The sequence below is a fragment of the Balaenoptera physalus genome, assembly GCF_965194825.1.
Source record: "Balaenoptera physalus genome assembly, chromosome: 10".
Taxonomy (NCBI): domain Eukaryota; kingdom Metazoa; phylum Chordata; class Mammalia; order Artiodactyla; family Balaenopteridae; genus Balaenoptera; species Balaenoptera physalus.
The window spans coordinates 43,640,302-43,655,470 of record NC_138889.1 but is presented as its reverse complement, the minus strand read 5'-3'; the positions used below and the strand labels follow the sequence as shown (position 1 = coordinate 43,655,470).

At 40.2% G+C, this 15,169-nt stretch overlaps 1 protein-coding gene across 1 annotated transcript in view; it reads left to right on the top strand.

Annotated features, from left to right (window-relative positions):
- The window catches only part of DEUP1 (deuterosome assembly protein 1), a 247,949-nt gene that overhangs the window by 1,065 nt on the left and 231,715 nt on the right, over positions 1–15,169 (top strand). The window lies entirely within an intron of this gene.

Here is a 15,169-nt window from a genome sequence, read left to right as displayed (position 1 = left end):
TAGTGGTTTGCCAAAACCCTTTGTTTTCCTTAAATCAACCCCAGTCATTCACAATCATACACTTGCAAGCCCCAAAGAAAGGTTTTCTGTAAAATGTTCCTGACGCATAACAAAGATGTAGGGGAGATAGAGAAAAAAGAACTCTATCGTGGTGGATCTTAACTAGAGGAATAGTCCCTAAGCCGTATTGGGGTGGTGTACCTAGTTACAGATCAGTGGGGGAGAAGACAGGCATCAGATAGGTAGCTGTCCAAGAAACCACCCATTGTAGTGAGAACACTTAGGGCAGTGTCTTGAAAGAGCAGCATTATCCTTTGAGTGTTAAAAGGGATCAAAAGCCATTGTCGTCTAATCTCAGCATCAGGAAAAGCAGATCTGGCAGTGTGGAAGGGAAAAAGGTCTGACCTGTAATGGAGGCCTGGGCTGAGGCAGGCAGCCAGGCTCAGTGTTTTTACAGACTGATATGAGATAAGCCAAGTGATAGGGATGATCATGAAATTCAGGACAATTACATGGTTTCATATTGCATTACTTGAGAAGATATTTACTGTGACTTCTGCTCCAGATTTTGTAAATTGGAAGAGGGTATAGGGAAAAGCTATATTAGAATAAAGACATTATAAAGAATCTGACTGTTTGAACCCAGGCGATTCCTTTCTTTCTTTTCCTCAGTTTAACTTCCTGGATCATATGTCAATTACTTCCTCCTTTGTAACGACCATACTTTGTTCATATCTCTGTTGTAACATCTCTCCCCTTGCATTATAATTATTTCCCTGTCCGAGTCTTCTGCTATACTGTGAATGCCTGCAGGAGAGAAGCTGTATCTTTGTCTGTGTCTTTGTCTCAAAAGGCCTAGCAGAGTGCCCTGCATGTATCAGTGGTTCAGTAAATAGGTGTTGAAAGTTGTTGAATATAGCCTCATGGATACATGAAGGGAAATATTTAGAAAGCTTTTATTTATCCAAACACATTTATGGAGCACATCCCCTGTGCCAGGGACTATGCTAGATGCAGGGTCTGTAATGGCAAAGAATATTGGTATGAACTGGAGTTCATAGACTAGTATAGGAGCATGCAAAAGAAAAGAACTAAACAAAATATTAACTATGTAATTACAATGTTGGTGAAGAAAATAGTAATAGGGTGCTACTGGAGAAACTACTTCGGATTGAGTGGGCAGGACAGTCTTCTCGGAGAACATTTAAGCTGACACCTCAAGATTAGAAGGAGTTAGATGTATGCAGGGAGAAAAGCAGTTCAGGCTGTGAGAATAGCCTTCACCATTTCACAGATGGAGAAACGGCTGTGTTTCAGACATGTTGATTTGAGACACCTGTGGAACATCTAGATAGCATCTTTTATACAGTAGTTAGATCTCAAAAGTTTCTTCATGTGTAAAATAATATTTCCAACCTCACAGTTTGTTGTGAAGATTTAATGAGATAAAGTATTTAGAACATTAGTCCATTGCCTAGTTCACAGAAAGCATCAAGTAAACTGAGCATATTAATTAGGAGTTTTTTATTGCACTAGAGAGAGGGACCAACTTTAACTTAAGACAAAGGGGAACTTTAACGAGGGTATTGAGATCCCCAGGACAGAGATTTGGCTGAGGTCAGGAACAGCTGATTTTGATGCCTCTGAAACTCTGTCTCCTTCTCCTGCCATTGCTTTTCTCTGTGCACCTGCTTGTATATCTGTGCAGGTTTTTGCTGCAGAGGTCCTCTGCTTCTCAGGTTTACCTGGCAGGAAACATGGTTCCCAAACCCTCGCAATTTCTGTATTTTACAGATCAGGTGTCCAGCAAGACACTAGTTTCTTTTTTTTCAGTTTCAGTTTTTAAATTTCTCAGGAAAGAATTGTGATTAGATCAACTTAGATCAGCTTCTCACCCCAGACTAGGAAAGTGAGGGGTGAACAAAGTCATATATGTGGTAGGTACTGATGAAATTATTGCAGACGACAGTGTGAAGAAGGTAACAGTTTCCAAAAAGAAAAGCTGAGCAGACCAAATCCTCAGCATTTACTCTATTTTGATTCCCCTCTGTGTAAAATATTATTTATTATGTATCTTAAATATGTTTTACCCTCTTATGTTTTCAATGTATATAGAGATAATTTCTCACCATCTTCTAATTAATATCCACCTTAACGACTTCTGTATTCTGTTGAAGAATTTAGGAAACATGCTGACCAGCACTGGTCCTCTTAAGAGTTTCTTTGTTGGAGTAATTGTTGCTGATAACCATACTTTTATTACCAATAAGTTTGTTTTATTTAACTCTTTATGACTGATTTAGTAGATTAAAATTAACTGAAAACTGTGCCTGGGGGAAAGAGAATGCAAGTAGTACAAGATAACTAAAAAAACCTGATATTCTCAAATAAAAATTTTTTAAAAGATAGTGCATCCATAAAACAAGAATAGAATGCCGTGGAAAAAGGAACGTTAACAGAACAAAAAGTAAAACAAAAAGACAAAAAGAAAGGAAAATAGAAAAAATAATAAAATTAAGGATTCGTCTAGCAGGTCCAAGGAGAAGGAAAAATCAAAGTAATAATACAACAGAATTTCTCAGAATTGAAGGGTATTTGTTTCCAAATTAGAAGGATTGCCCAATACAACACTGAATGCCCAGTACAACAGATGAAAACAGACTTAAGCCAAGACATATTTAAATTGTAAAATTTTAGGACACCGAAAATAATAGGGAGATCCTAACAGCTTTTTGATATAAAAAAATGAATAAATAAAAGGTGAGGAAGGGATCACATTCAATTGCAGTTGCATCTAACTGCCCAGTAGCAACAACAAAAGCTGGAGGACAGTGGAGCACTGCATTACAACTTCTGAAGTAAAACACATCCAACTTAGAATCTGATACCTGGCCAAACTATCAATCAGATGAAAGCATAAAATAAACACATTTTAAGATATATAAGAGCTCAAAAAATATACTTCCTATGTTCCTTCTCTTAGAAACCATGGGAAGAATGCTCCATCAAAATTAAGGAGTAAACCTAGGAAGAAGTAGGCATGGGATCCAGGAAAGCAGGGATCCAACACAGGAGAGGTGAATCCCAAGAAAATGCCAAATGCCAGGGTCCCAGTTGTCCAGCAGTCCTAGAGAGTAAGCAGTCCAAATTGGGGCAGGAGAACAGAAGGTACCAAGAAGGGATACCTTCAAGAACAAAACACTGATAAAAGAAATATAAGTACAGTGCGCCATTTTCCTTGGCAGTGAATAATGTGTGTCAAGTCATAATAATAAAAACACAAAACATAACTTTAACAGAGAATGTATTACAACTCTGTTTGAAGCTGTGGGTGGGGTGGGGAGAAATATTCTCTATGAAGGCTGTGTGAAAGAGGTAAATTCTCACTTTTCAGAGTTGTGAGAAAGTAGATAATATCTAAAGCTGAAACATCAATACTACTGTAAGAGTGTTATTTACAGATACGGAGGTAAATACCAAATGAAACTATCAAAGGAGTTCGAAGTGGTTGCCTCTTGAGAAAGGGAATTGTAGGGAGAACTGGTTTTTCATTATGTCTTGTTTGATTCTTTGAGTACATGATAAAAACAAACACTAAATTTACAAAAAGGGAAAGTCATGGTCCCTGCCAATCACTAATTTTTGTCAAGACAGGTATTCAAGAAAGTCGTCTATATGTGAAGTTTATTATTTTTTAAAATTTACGTTTTCCTATTCTGTAGTTGATTTCAAATACTTCATTTTTTTTTAACATCTTTATTGGAGTATAATTGCTTTACAGTGGTGTGTTAGTTTCTGCTTTATAATAAAGTGAATCAATTATACATATACATATGTTCCCATATCTCTTCCCTCTTGCATCTCCCTCTCTCCCACCCTCCCTATCCCACCCCTCTAGGTGATCACAAAGCACCGAGCTGATGTCCCTGTGCTATGCGGCTGCTTCCCACTAGCTGTCTATTTTACATTTGGTAGTGTATATATGTTCATGCCACTCTCTCACTTTGTCACAGCTTACCCTTCTCCCTCCCCATATCCTCAAGTCCATTCTCTAGTAGGTCTGTGTCTTTATTCCTGTCTTACCACTAGGTTCTTCATGACCTTTTTCTTTTTTCCCCTTAGATTCCATATATATGTGTTAGCATACTGTATTTGTTTTTCTCTTTCTGACTTACTTCACTCTGTATGACAGACTCTAGGTCCATCCATCTCACTACAAATAACTCAATTTCGTTTCTTTTTATGGCTGAGTAATATTCCATTGTATATATGTGCCACATCTTCTTTATCCATTCATCTGATGATGGACACTTAGGTTGCTTCCATGTCCTGGCTATTGTAAATAGAGCTGCAATGAGCATTTTGGTACATGACTCTTTTTGAATTATGGTTTTCTCAGGGTATATGCCCAGTAGTGGGATTGCTGGGTCGTATGGTAGTTCTAGTTTTAGTTTTTTAAGGAACCTCCATACTGTTCTCCATAGTGGCTGTATCAATTTACATTCCCACCAACAGTGCAAGAGTGTTCCCTTTTCTCCACACCCTCTCCAGCATTTATTTTTCTAGATTTTTTGATGATGGCCATTCTGACCGGTGTGAGATGATATCTCATTGTAGTTTTGATTTGCACTTCTCTAATGATTAATGATGTTGAACATTCTTTCATGTGTTTGTTGGCAATCTGTGTATCTTCTTTGGAGAAATGTCTATTTAGGTCTTCTGCCCATTTTTGGATTGGGTTATTTGTTTTTTTGTTATTGAGCTGCATGAGCTGCTTGTAAATTTTGGAGATGAATCCCTTGTCAGTTGCTTTATTTGCAAATATTTTCTCCCATTCTGAGGGTTGTCTTTTGGTCTTGTTTATGGTTTCCTTTGCTGTGCAAAATTTTTAATGTCAGTTATCTCTGTGACTGGGGAGACAGCAGTTTCAGAATTTACATTTGAATGACTGGGAACGACTGAAGAAAGGAGATTTTCTGAAGAGTCCTTTGAAACTTTATAGTCAAAATGAGAGGGAACCTTCTTGTGAAAGACTGCTGACCTACAAGAAATAGAGTTCTTAAATATCAATTTACCCAACTACTGCTACATCCTGCTTTTAGATTATTTATATGCAGAATTGTATCACCGTCATAAATTATGTCGTTTTGTCATTTGGATTGGGAAAAGGTAAATTCTCCACACAACGTGGCATTTATTGAAGACTCTGAATTGAATACTTGTTTCATTAATGGACCCAAGAAGGACTCCCTAGAAAAGCATGACACTTCAGAGACAAAGGGAACCCAAATGAACTGGGTGTCAGTGGAATTACCATTAAATCCCAGATCGACCACACTTAGGGTCTTTTCCCAGAAAGCTGAAGCAATACAGTTAAGCTTGTGCTTGAAACATGTACTACTGCGCATACAAGACAATATTATCGGAAAAATCCTCTTGACAATAAGCAGACAACTGAAATACGTTTCTGAAAATGTTCAGAAAGCCTACATTTATAAAGCTTTGAACATTTCTGAAAAATTCTTGGATTATTTGCCACTCACCCCCACAAAGGTAGAGCTAGAATTTGAAACCTGGTCTGTGTATTCTTTTCTTTGCTGTAATAATTATAATTACATACCACCTAGGCGCCAGGCAAAATACTATGTGCCTGAAAGCGTTCTCCACTTGTCTTCCATTTCCCCCTCAGATCCTCTTTCCCACCTTTTCCATCCTGTTCTGGGCCCCAGAAGACTGTCCTGTATAGAATGCTTCAATGGGCCTCCAATTAGTTTTGAGGTTTGGAGATAGTGGAAGGAGGTCGATCCTAGGACAGAGGTGAAAGAGGTCAGGAATTCATTTTTCTGGTACCCTCCTTACTAAGTCCCTACAGGTTGGCTGCATCCCTCTAAGAAAGTCACAGCTTCTGTCGGGCAGCCCTCTCCAGGGTCCCTGTAAACACTCCTTCTTATTGCCTTTCCAGGCATAGAGGCAGGAATGCTCCTGCTCCTCACTGCCTGCGCTCGGATACTACATCATCCCCTGTTGATGTTCTTGAAAAACTGCCCATATCATTGTAAATAGTTCCTCTCCTCAACTCTCTTCAATTAGCACTTTGTATGCGTATGTATGCATATGCCAGCTGTCTACTGGTGAGACCTTTATAACTGCACATACATAATCTCATTTATTTCCCTAAGAAGACTTCATGTATTATCTCCATTTTACAAATGAAGAAACTGAGAGTAAGAGAACTTAAACGATTTGCTCAAAATCCAATAGTAGTGTCAAGTTTCAACTACACTGTCTCCAGAAACATTTATTCAGACGATGGGAAATCACATCCATATCCCAGAAAGTTCTTGACATTTGGGATCCTGTATGGCTTTCATTACCACCTCAATAAACTTTCTTAGGGGTGGTTATTGATTCAGGCCAATAATTGTCAGGTAGGAGGGCAGCAGTTAGTGAAGCAGCTGTTGCTTTGATTTTGGCCAAACACTCAGGCTTCTGACCAAAAAAAAATAAAGCATGCTGGGTAGAGCAGTACATGGGTACCAAGTGAGGGCCCCTATCATATGTCACTCACTCTGCCTATCCATCTGTCATCTCCAGGCTCTTCCCCTTTCTTCAGGGCTGTTAAGTTGGGAATAGCATTTTCTGCAGTCCCCTCCTCTCATCTTCCCTCCCCCATGTCCAGTTCCTGGAGGGCCCTACTGAGGATATACTGTCCTAGGGCTGTATATTAAATTGTAAAGTATCCTGGAAAAATTGTCCATGGAGGCTCCATTTTTCTGCCATTTGGCAGTGGGGCAAAGATGGGGTTAAAAAGAGGGGGGTAAAATGATAAGAGCTAGGTTAGGTTAGTTCAGTTTGGTCCCTTTAACTAGTTTCTTGCTCTTTACCTTTTCTTCTAAGTCATATTTTAAAAAGGTAAGAAAATGAGTTCTCACATCACAATGGTCTAGTTAATTTTGTTGAAAGTAGTCATAGTAATAAATGTAACAACAAGGGAATCTAACTTTCATGGAGGCAAGTCCCACGCTAAGTGAGTTTCACTCATAAATTACCCCATTTACCCTGCACAGCAACCCTATGAGGCAGGTGTTGTATTACCCCATATTTCACTGAAAAAAACTGAGGCTTAGACAGATTAAGCAACTTGCCCAAAGTCCCACAGCTGAAAACCAAGTTCAGTTGCAACGCTGGGATGCATGTTGCAAACCACTGAGCCTCCCAGCCACTTGAGGGAGGGCCTGACTCCTGAGCTGGCAGGTTGTGGGTGCATTTCCACGCTGCAGGCCACTGGTTGGTGGTGTGATTGAGTCATTAGTGCATTGTACATATCTGTCTGTCCGTTCTCATAGAGCCAATGAAAGGTAAGAAAGATTCTCAGGAAATCAGGTAATTGAGCTTCACTGTTGGGGCTTAACTCTGACATAAATGTCACTACTCACATATTCAACATTGTCCTCTGAAAATATTACCCTGTGAAGGGCAATAGAAAAAGTGACTTATGGCAAGTGCTAGGAAGCACACACTTACTTTCCCACATGTTACTTATTCCTTTTCGTATTCAATATAAATGGTAAGAAGGCTTAAAACTTGTACTTAAATAAATCCCAGGTGTCCTTCCAAAAGGCTTAATAGAAGAAGAGTGCTTTCAAAAATGTGCTTCTTTCCACTTTAAGCATTATGTATTGGTTAAATATTAACCTACAAGGAAGTTATTTAACCTGCGTTGTCTTCTAATGAAACTATCGTCATGCCAAGTACAGAAGTCTGGGTTTTCTCTGGACACTAAGAATTCATTATCCTCACGTGTAAAATTTAACTTGATAAGCCCCCTCTGTTTCAGGATTTTAACATCAGGGTCTGGTTTGGGATTCGATTTGATAGGCCATACCTGTCAGCTTTTGTGTTAGCCTACTTTTTATCACAGTTCAAAGGGAGTATGTGAAAGACTTACTTACGGTAAGTAGGTCACCAGAGACACTTGTCAGACCTGAGGAATCCTAGAATTTCCACTACTTAGAACACTCCCCACGGTGATCTGAAGAGCTTGCTCACAACTTAATAACATTGTTGAGTGATACCAACCGCACTGGGAAGGAGGAGAACCATACCTCCCTAGGGAAATCTGCCTAGGAGATGCCGATCCCCAGTGGACCTCATTAGAGAAAATAAATACACATAATCTTTTTTGTAGTAAAAAAGAGTGGCATGGAAGTTAGAAAGTTTCCACTCAGGAGACAGGAGATGTTCCAGCTAGAGGACTGCATTCCAGCTCATGTCCTCAGAAGTTTATAAGACAAGATGTCCTTAGAAAAAGGTACCCTTTTAAAAAGAAAATGTCACCACCCTGTTTCCTTTAAGGCCAAGCTGGTAGCCAACCACATTAGGCTCCATTTATATGGTTCTGTTCCTGTCAATTTTGTTTCTCAGTCATAATAGCCCATAATTGTTCATTGTTTGATTTTTCCCTCATAAAATGGCTAAGCACCTTGACCTGATTTTCTCAATAGACTGCATACATTTTATAATAAATTAGATCAGTGAGTGACTTCTTAAAGATGGGCCATTGTATTAAGTCAGAGAAGTGAGAAATTGACCAAGGAACAGTTCATTTCGCATAATATAAATGTTTCCTAATTCATCCTCTAATCAGCTCTTTGGATCTACATTAATTGTGTCAAGAAATTCTTTACCATCTAACAAGTTTGACTTTATCTTGGCGATCATTCAGATGTGGCTCTTTAAGGAAATAAAAGACAAAGTTATTTATATCACAACACTTAGGTTTTTTAAAATAAGGCTCATATTAATAATCTTTATTTATATGTCAATTACCACAACTTGATTCTGACATAGAAAACAAACTTACGGTTACCAAAGGGGAAAGGGGGGGAGGGATAAATTAAGAGTTCGGGGTTAGCAGATACACACTATATATATATAAACTAGGTAAACAACAAGGACCTACTATATAGCACAGGGAACTATATTCAATATCTTGGAATAACCTATAATAGAAAAGAATCTGAAAAAGAATATATACATGTGTTTATATATAAATATATAAACTGAATCACTATGCTGTACACCTGAAACATTATCTATCAATTCTATTTCAATTAAAAATGTAAAAACAAAAAACCTTGATTCTGGAATATAGCCCTCCATGCGTAAAATTTGCCTGGCCTCATACCTTCTGGACTTGGACTAGTACAGTAGGAGTGGTGACAGAGTAGACTTTCCATTCATGGCGGATAGGTTTTCCATGCATAAGAGGGTACCTCCTGGAGTTGACCATAAATTACAGCCTCGTGCTGTACAAAATAGTGCCTTTCAACTGCTATGCATGTTCCACAGCTTGATTTCTTTAAGCATGTCCTGGAAAAATGAAGCCACTAGCCCAAATTGGGCTGAATTCCACGTTGTTAACAACTGAATGGTCCAAGAATTTCCCCCAGAAAAGCTGCTCTCCTGTATACTATCCAAACCAATGGAAGAACATGTTGTTAACTGCTGCTATTCACAGGAATTGGTTCCTTGCAGGACTCTTGAAGCACATTTAACGGGTTTATAAAGATTTGCTGCTGAACCGTCTACTGTCTTTGTAAATCATCTTCTTTTACTGTTGAGAAAGAAATATAAACCAGGAAACACTTAAAAAGTGTACTTTACAACAGTACTTTCCACCAGGTCTAGAGTAACACACAAGCATATCTTAATACCTTAAGTGAATGTTCCTCAAGCAAATTGCTATCCCCATGCCCCCATTTTCCCTCCCCTTCCATAATTTATTACTATCATTGCTACAACAGAGATTATTCATTGTCCCTTCTTTTTTTTTCATGGAAATACAACTTTTAACTCTGCACGTGGGAACCTAGCCATGTGTGCTGTATGACTAGACTCTGGCCAATGAGATCTGAGCAGAATAAGTGCAGCATATGAGTCTTGCCCTTGAACCATGCAAATAAGGGTAACACTCCAGGGATGACAAGCCACCAAAACAGAAGGAGCCTGGGCCCTTGATGATTTCCTAGAGTAGAACTAGTAACATCATCTTGGACTTCTCTGTGAGAGAGAAATCTTATCTGAATCATTGTTACGTTGGGTCACTGTCACCCACAGCTAATGAATACAAGCTTTCATTCAGATGACTATAAGGTTTACGGTAAATCGTATGAAGAAAAGATTACAGACTGTTACCCAAGTCTATGTTAGCCTGATGATGTCAGCAGAAAACTTGCTCCACACAAATCCTCTGTGAAATTTTGTAAGTGTTTGTCCAGATAGATAAAAGAAATCAGTTTACTTTTCTGGTTAACTTGGAATTTACAGAAATACTTACCAGAAGTTTTGATAGAAGGATGCCTCATTACTTGGAGAGCAAAAGAGCTTGGGCAGTATCACGTTCTATTGGTTCACTTCTCAAAGTTGGGTCCATGGACCAACAGCATCCTTGTCTATTAATGAAGCATCTCAGGCCACACCCCAGATCTACTGATCAGAATCTCTGTTTGTAAAACAATACAATGTGATTGGTGTGCACATTCAAGTTTGAGAAGCATTGTTCTAGGAAATAACATGAGAGAGCCTGATGGAATTTCTGTATTCTATAACAGTAGTTCTCAAAGTGTAGTCCCTAGACCAGCAGTATCAGCGTCACCTAGAAACTTGTTAGAAATATAAATTCTTGGCCCCCACCCCAGACCTACTGACTCAGAAATGCTGAGGGTGTGTCCCAGCTATTTGTATTTTAACAAGCCCACCAGGGTGATTCTGACGCATGCTAAAGTTTGAGAGCCACCATTTTAAAGCAGTATTTCCTAAAATTTGTTTCTGGAATAGTGAAGTCAATGTAAACAAATGTCATGTGGAAAGTGTTCCATGGTCAAATAAGTTTAACGAAACGAAACAGTTTTGTTTAATGCAGAGTTTTCATAGTCTCTAATATGTTAATGTGCATGGCCATATCCAAGAGGGTGATACAGAATGCAGTATTTAACGAACGCACTTGACATCAGAACCATTTTTCATGAATTAACTCTTAGGACTGGTGTTCCATGGACCAAACTTTGGGAAATGCTTTTCTGTAGTTTCTCAAATTTGCTGAAATATTTTCAGGCTGAGGATGCAGTTTACAACTGATTACATTTAAAGTGAAAGGTTCCAGAGAAGCCAATCCAAGCTCCAGGATTATTGTTTCTTTACCACACTCCTTTCCAGGCATCTGGCATCAGGTATAATCACTGATATTATTTATTCCTCTTTTTCTTACAACCACTCTCATCTTCTGTCCTAGGCTTACAGGATTTGACGTCCCCTAAAACAACATAGGGAGCCCATTCAACTTGAAGATTATCTAACATTTACTGAGCACTTACTCTGTTCTAGACGTCATGCTAAGTGCTTTCTTATATGTTATCTCATTTAATCCTCACACAAGCCCTGCAAAACAGATGTTATTATCAATATTTTAGAAATAACTGTTGCTCAGAAAGGAAGTGAATCCCAAAGCCCCATAGTAGGAACCAGACCCAGGACCCCAATTCTGACCTGATGGATTTCAAAGCTTCTACTGATTATACCATTTCCACTGCACACTTCAGGATGCCAGCATCACCCTGCAGGCTAAAGTATTGACTCCATGCCCCTGTGTCTCTAAGCAGTCTGATTATCCATACCAGATTAGGATAGGGCTTTTTGGTAATGTGTTGAGAAATAAGGGGAAAGCTCAGGTAATTTTTGCTGAAGTTAATAGCTCTTCCATTTGGAACAAACCCAGGATGGTTCTACATACAAAATAAGCTTCTCAAAGTCAACAAGTATTCATTGATAACTGAGTCATGTGGGTGGAGGAGGGACCATGGTTCATTTGCCCAATCAATTTGGGAAGACAAAACAGTCCACGTACAAGAACACTTACCCATGCACAGCTGTATATGCCAAGGGCGGAACAACTGGACTGAACGACTTCTCAATGTGACAGGGGTTAAAAATAAGTAGAGGTGCCTTCTAGTTGGGCTGGTGATGCATTTCCCCTTAAATCTCAAATTCTGTAGCAGAGAAGGTATAGCAGTTCTGAGGAACTTTTCCACTTTTCTGAGTGGAAAGCGATGGCATTTGAAGGACAGTGAGAATACTTACTAGAGCAGTTCACCTCTGACTGAGCCTTGAAGATGAAGTCAGGATTTGGAGAGGCCCTAGGATGACCACTTGGCTGGAGAGTCCAGAAGATGGTGGATGCAGTCAGTGTGACAACCGCCCCCCCACTGACGCTCCCGGTTCGGGTGTTAACTTCAGCGTACAGGCGGCGTCCATGCCTCCCCATTGTCACAGGGCAGTGTTTACAAGAAGAGGCCTGACTCCCCTCAGCCGACCCAATGCATGACTTGCTCTTTTAATTGAGAAGCCTGCTCTTACATTAGGTCACGGTACAGAGACTTATTGAATAGTTCAGTCACTTCAAGGTTAATCCGGCACATCCAGAGGACCTTTGTACTTGCTCTCAGGATTCACACCTTCTCTTTTGGCACTTATCTGTTGTTGAAAAGAGTGGCTGCCTGGACTCCATTTCCCATGGGGTGATCCATGCTCTGACAGCAAAGGTCCCAGTTTGCCTGGGACAGCCCCAGTTTACTCTGTTGTTTGGAATGTCCCAGTTTGAATAGTAAGTTTATGGCCACCCTAGGCACAGTGCTAGTCACCTTCCAACATGGGAGCACGTGCCCAGAGAGCCACTCTTGTCCCTTGTTCCAGCGAGTTGGATCTCCATTTCTGGTACTGTTCACAGGGACATAATGCCATGGGCCAATACTGTCACCCCTCCCAGGAGTGTGGATTTGGGTGTAAAGCCACTGCTCTTTGAAACTCATCCTTCGAAAACAATTTAAATAGCCACCTAGGGCTTCCTTGGTGGCGCAGTGGTTGAGAATCTGCCTGCCGATGCAGGGGACACGGGTTCGAGTACTGGTCTGGGAAGATCCCACATGCCGCGGAGCAACTAGGCCCGTGAGCCACAACTACTGAGCCTGCGCGTCTGGAGCCTGTGCTCCGCAACAAGAGAGGCCGCAACAGTGAGAGGCCCGTGCACCGCGATGAAGAGTGGCCCCCACTTGCCGCAACTAGAGAAAGCCCTCACACAGAAACGAAGACCCAACACAGCCAAAAATAAATAAATAAATAAATAAATAAAAATTTAAAAAAATAAATAAATAAATAGCCACCTAGCTGACAGTAAGGACAAATTATAGATATTTTGACATTTAACAGTATGTTACACTTTTCAAAAGAGCACTGCTAACACATCAGTCACAAATTCTGCCCTCGCTCGACAGCTCTGGTCCTGAATTCTCAGAGGAAAATCTGAGTACCTGGCCTTGCCGCCCAGTGAACTGTTTCCTCTTTACTAGGCTCAGAAACAACTGGGGAGGTGCGCTAAGCAAATGTCAGACGTAAATGTTACATTAAGCAAACAACGGGAGGGAAGAGTACATGACAAGGCAGGAGCAGCTCCACACTACACAGCTGTTCCAAGGGCAAACAGACCACAGTGTCCTGGCAGACGGTATGTACTCAACCAATGTTAATGTCTTCTTCTGCCAGCTCTGATTGGAAATTCTCTTGCCACTTTTAATTTAAAGGGCTCTTAGTCAGGCTTCTCCCCTGCTCAGCTCTGAGACAAAACATGCTGGGCATGAAGGCTGGAAATGCCCCTTAACATCTGGTCCTGGCTGGATTGGCAATTAACATGGATCATTTAGAACTCAATTTAAAAGAGTAAAAATTTGTTGAGAATATAACTGAGAGCAAGACTGAGTGGGGACTCTAGGGTTTTGAGTATGATGTGGTCCTTGACCAACACAGAGTTCATCAACAAGGTTGCACTTACCAGGAGAGGTGAGGCTGGTGCAAAAATAACTGGAAAATGAAATAGAATCTGCCAAGGACCCTAAAAGGAGTGGAAACAAAGGGCAATGGAAACAAAAAAGAAGGAGAGAGTAGTTTTGACTTAGGGGAAGGTAAGGATTCATGGAGGTAGAATTTTTAAATTTATATCATCATCACAATAACGACATCCACTAGTATTTATGAGGGCTTATTATCACTCAAGAGCTATTCTAAGTGCTTTAAATGTATTTTTATCTAAATTAGTCTCATTTAAGCTTGCCCTTGAAGAAAAGGCATAATTGAGAGAAACAGAAATGGAGAAGAAAGGGTATTCCTGGTAGCAAAAGCAGACTAATGAAAGGTATGACACATCAGGAGGCATTCAGGAAACAGTAACTGTTGTAGTCAGTTTGCGCCAGCCTTTGGGATATGTAAGGAATAAGGGAGATAAGGCTCAAAGCAAAAGTTAGTGCCTTAAATATCACAATAAGAAATCTGAGGTGTTTTCAGTAGGCGTTGAGGTTCCATTACAGCAATGACTCTTAATCATCAGAATCCCATGAGGAGCTTTCTCAAAATACACAGGCCCTTGCCCCAGTGCCAGAGACTAAGTAAGTCTCATTTGCAGTTGAGTTTTTCAAAACTTCTGGGCGATTTGGGGACACATCCCAGTTGAGAACCGCTAATCTTCTGGGAACTGCTGTGATTAGATTTTAGCTCTAGGAAGATGTAAGCAGCAACATAGAGGATAATCAGGTGGGACACAGCCTAATCTCGGGGTGCTGAGTGAATAAACCCCTGCAATACAAGTGAAGTGTGAGGAGGCCTGATGGGAGGTGACAGTGGGCATGCTCTGCTGAGGTGAACAGAGCACAGTGTTAGAATCAGCTGGGTCTGTGCATTGGCCAGGTGGGAGGAGGGAATGAGATAACTCTGATATTTAAGCTCAGGCTAAATTGGCTTGTACTGGTTGGTTGGTACTAGTCCTGGCAGAGATGGAAAAAACAGAAAAAGGATCATATTTGAAAGCTCAAATGATGAGTCTGATTTTGAACATACTGAATTTGAGATGACCCTGGGCAACATTAGGTGAAGGGCACCAGACAATCAGAAATGTACATCTAGCCCTCATCCCTGGAAACCCGTCAATCCTGGCAACCTAGGAAAGTTGGTCACCCTACCACCCTTAAAGAAAAGAGCACAGTGACCTTAGAATGATCATTAGATAGCCTTAGATTTAACACTTTTAACTGTTCAAAATCCGTTCTAAGGAGATTTTTCACTATGA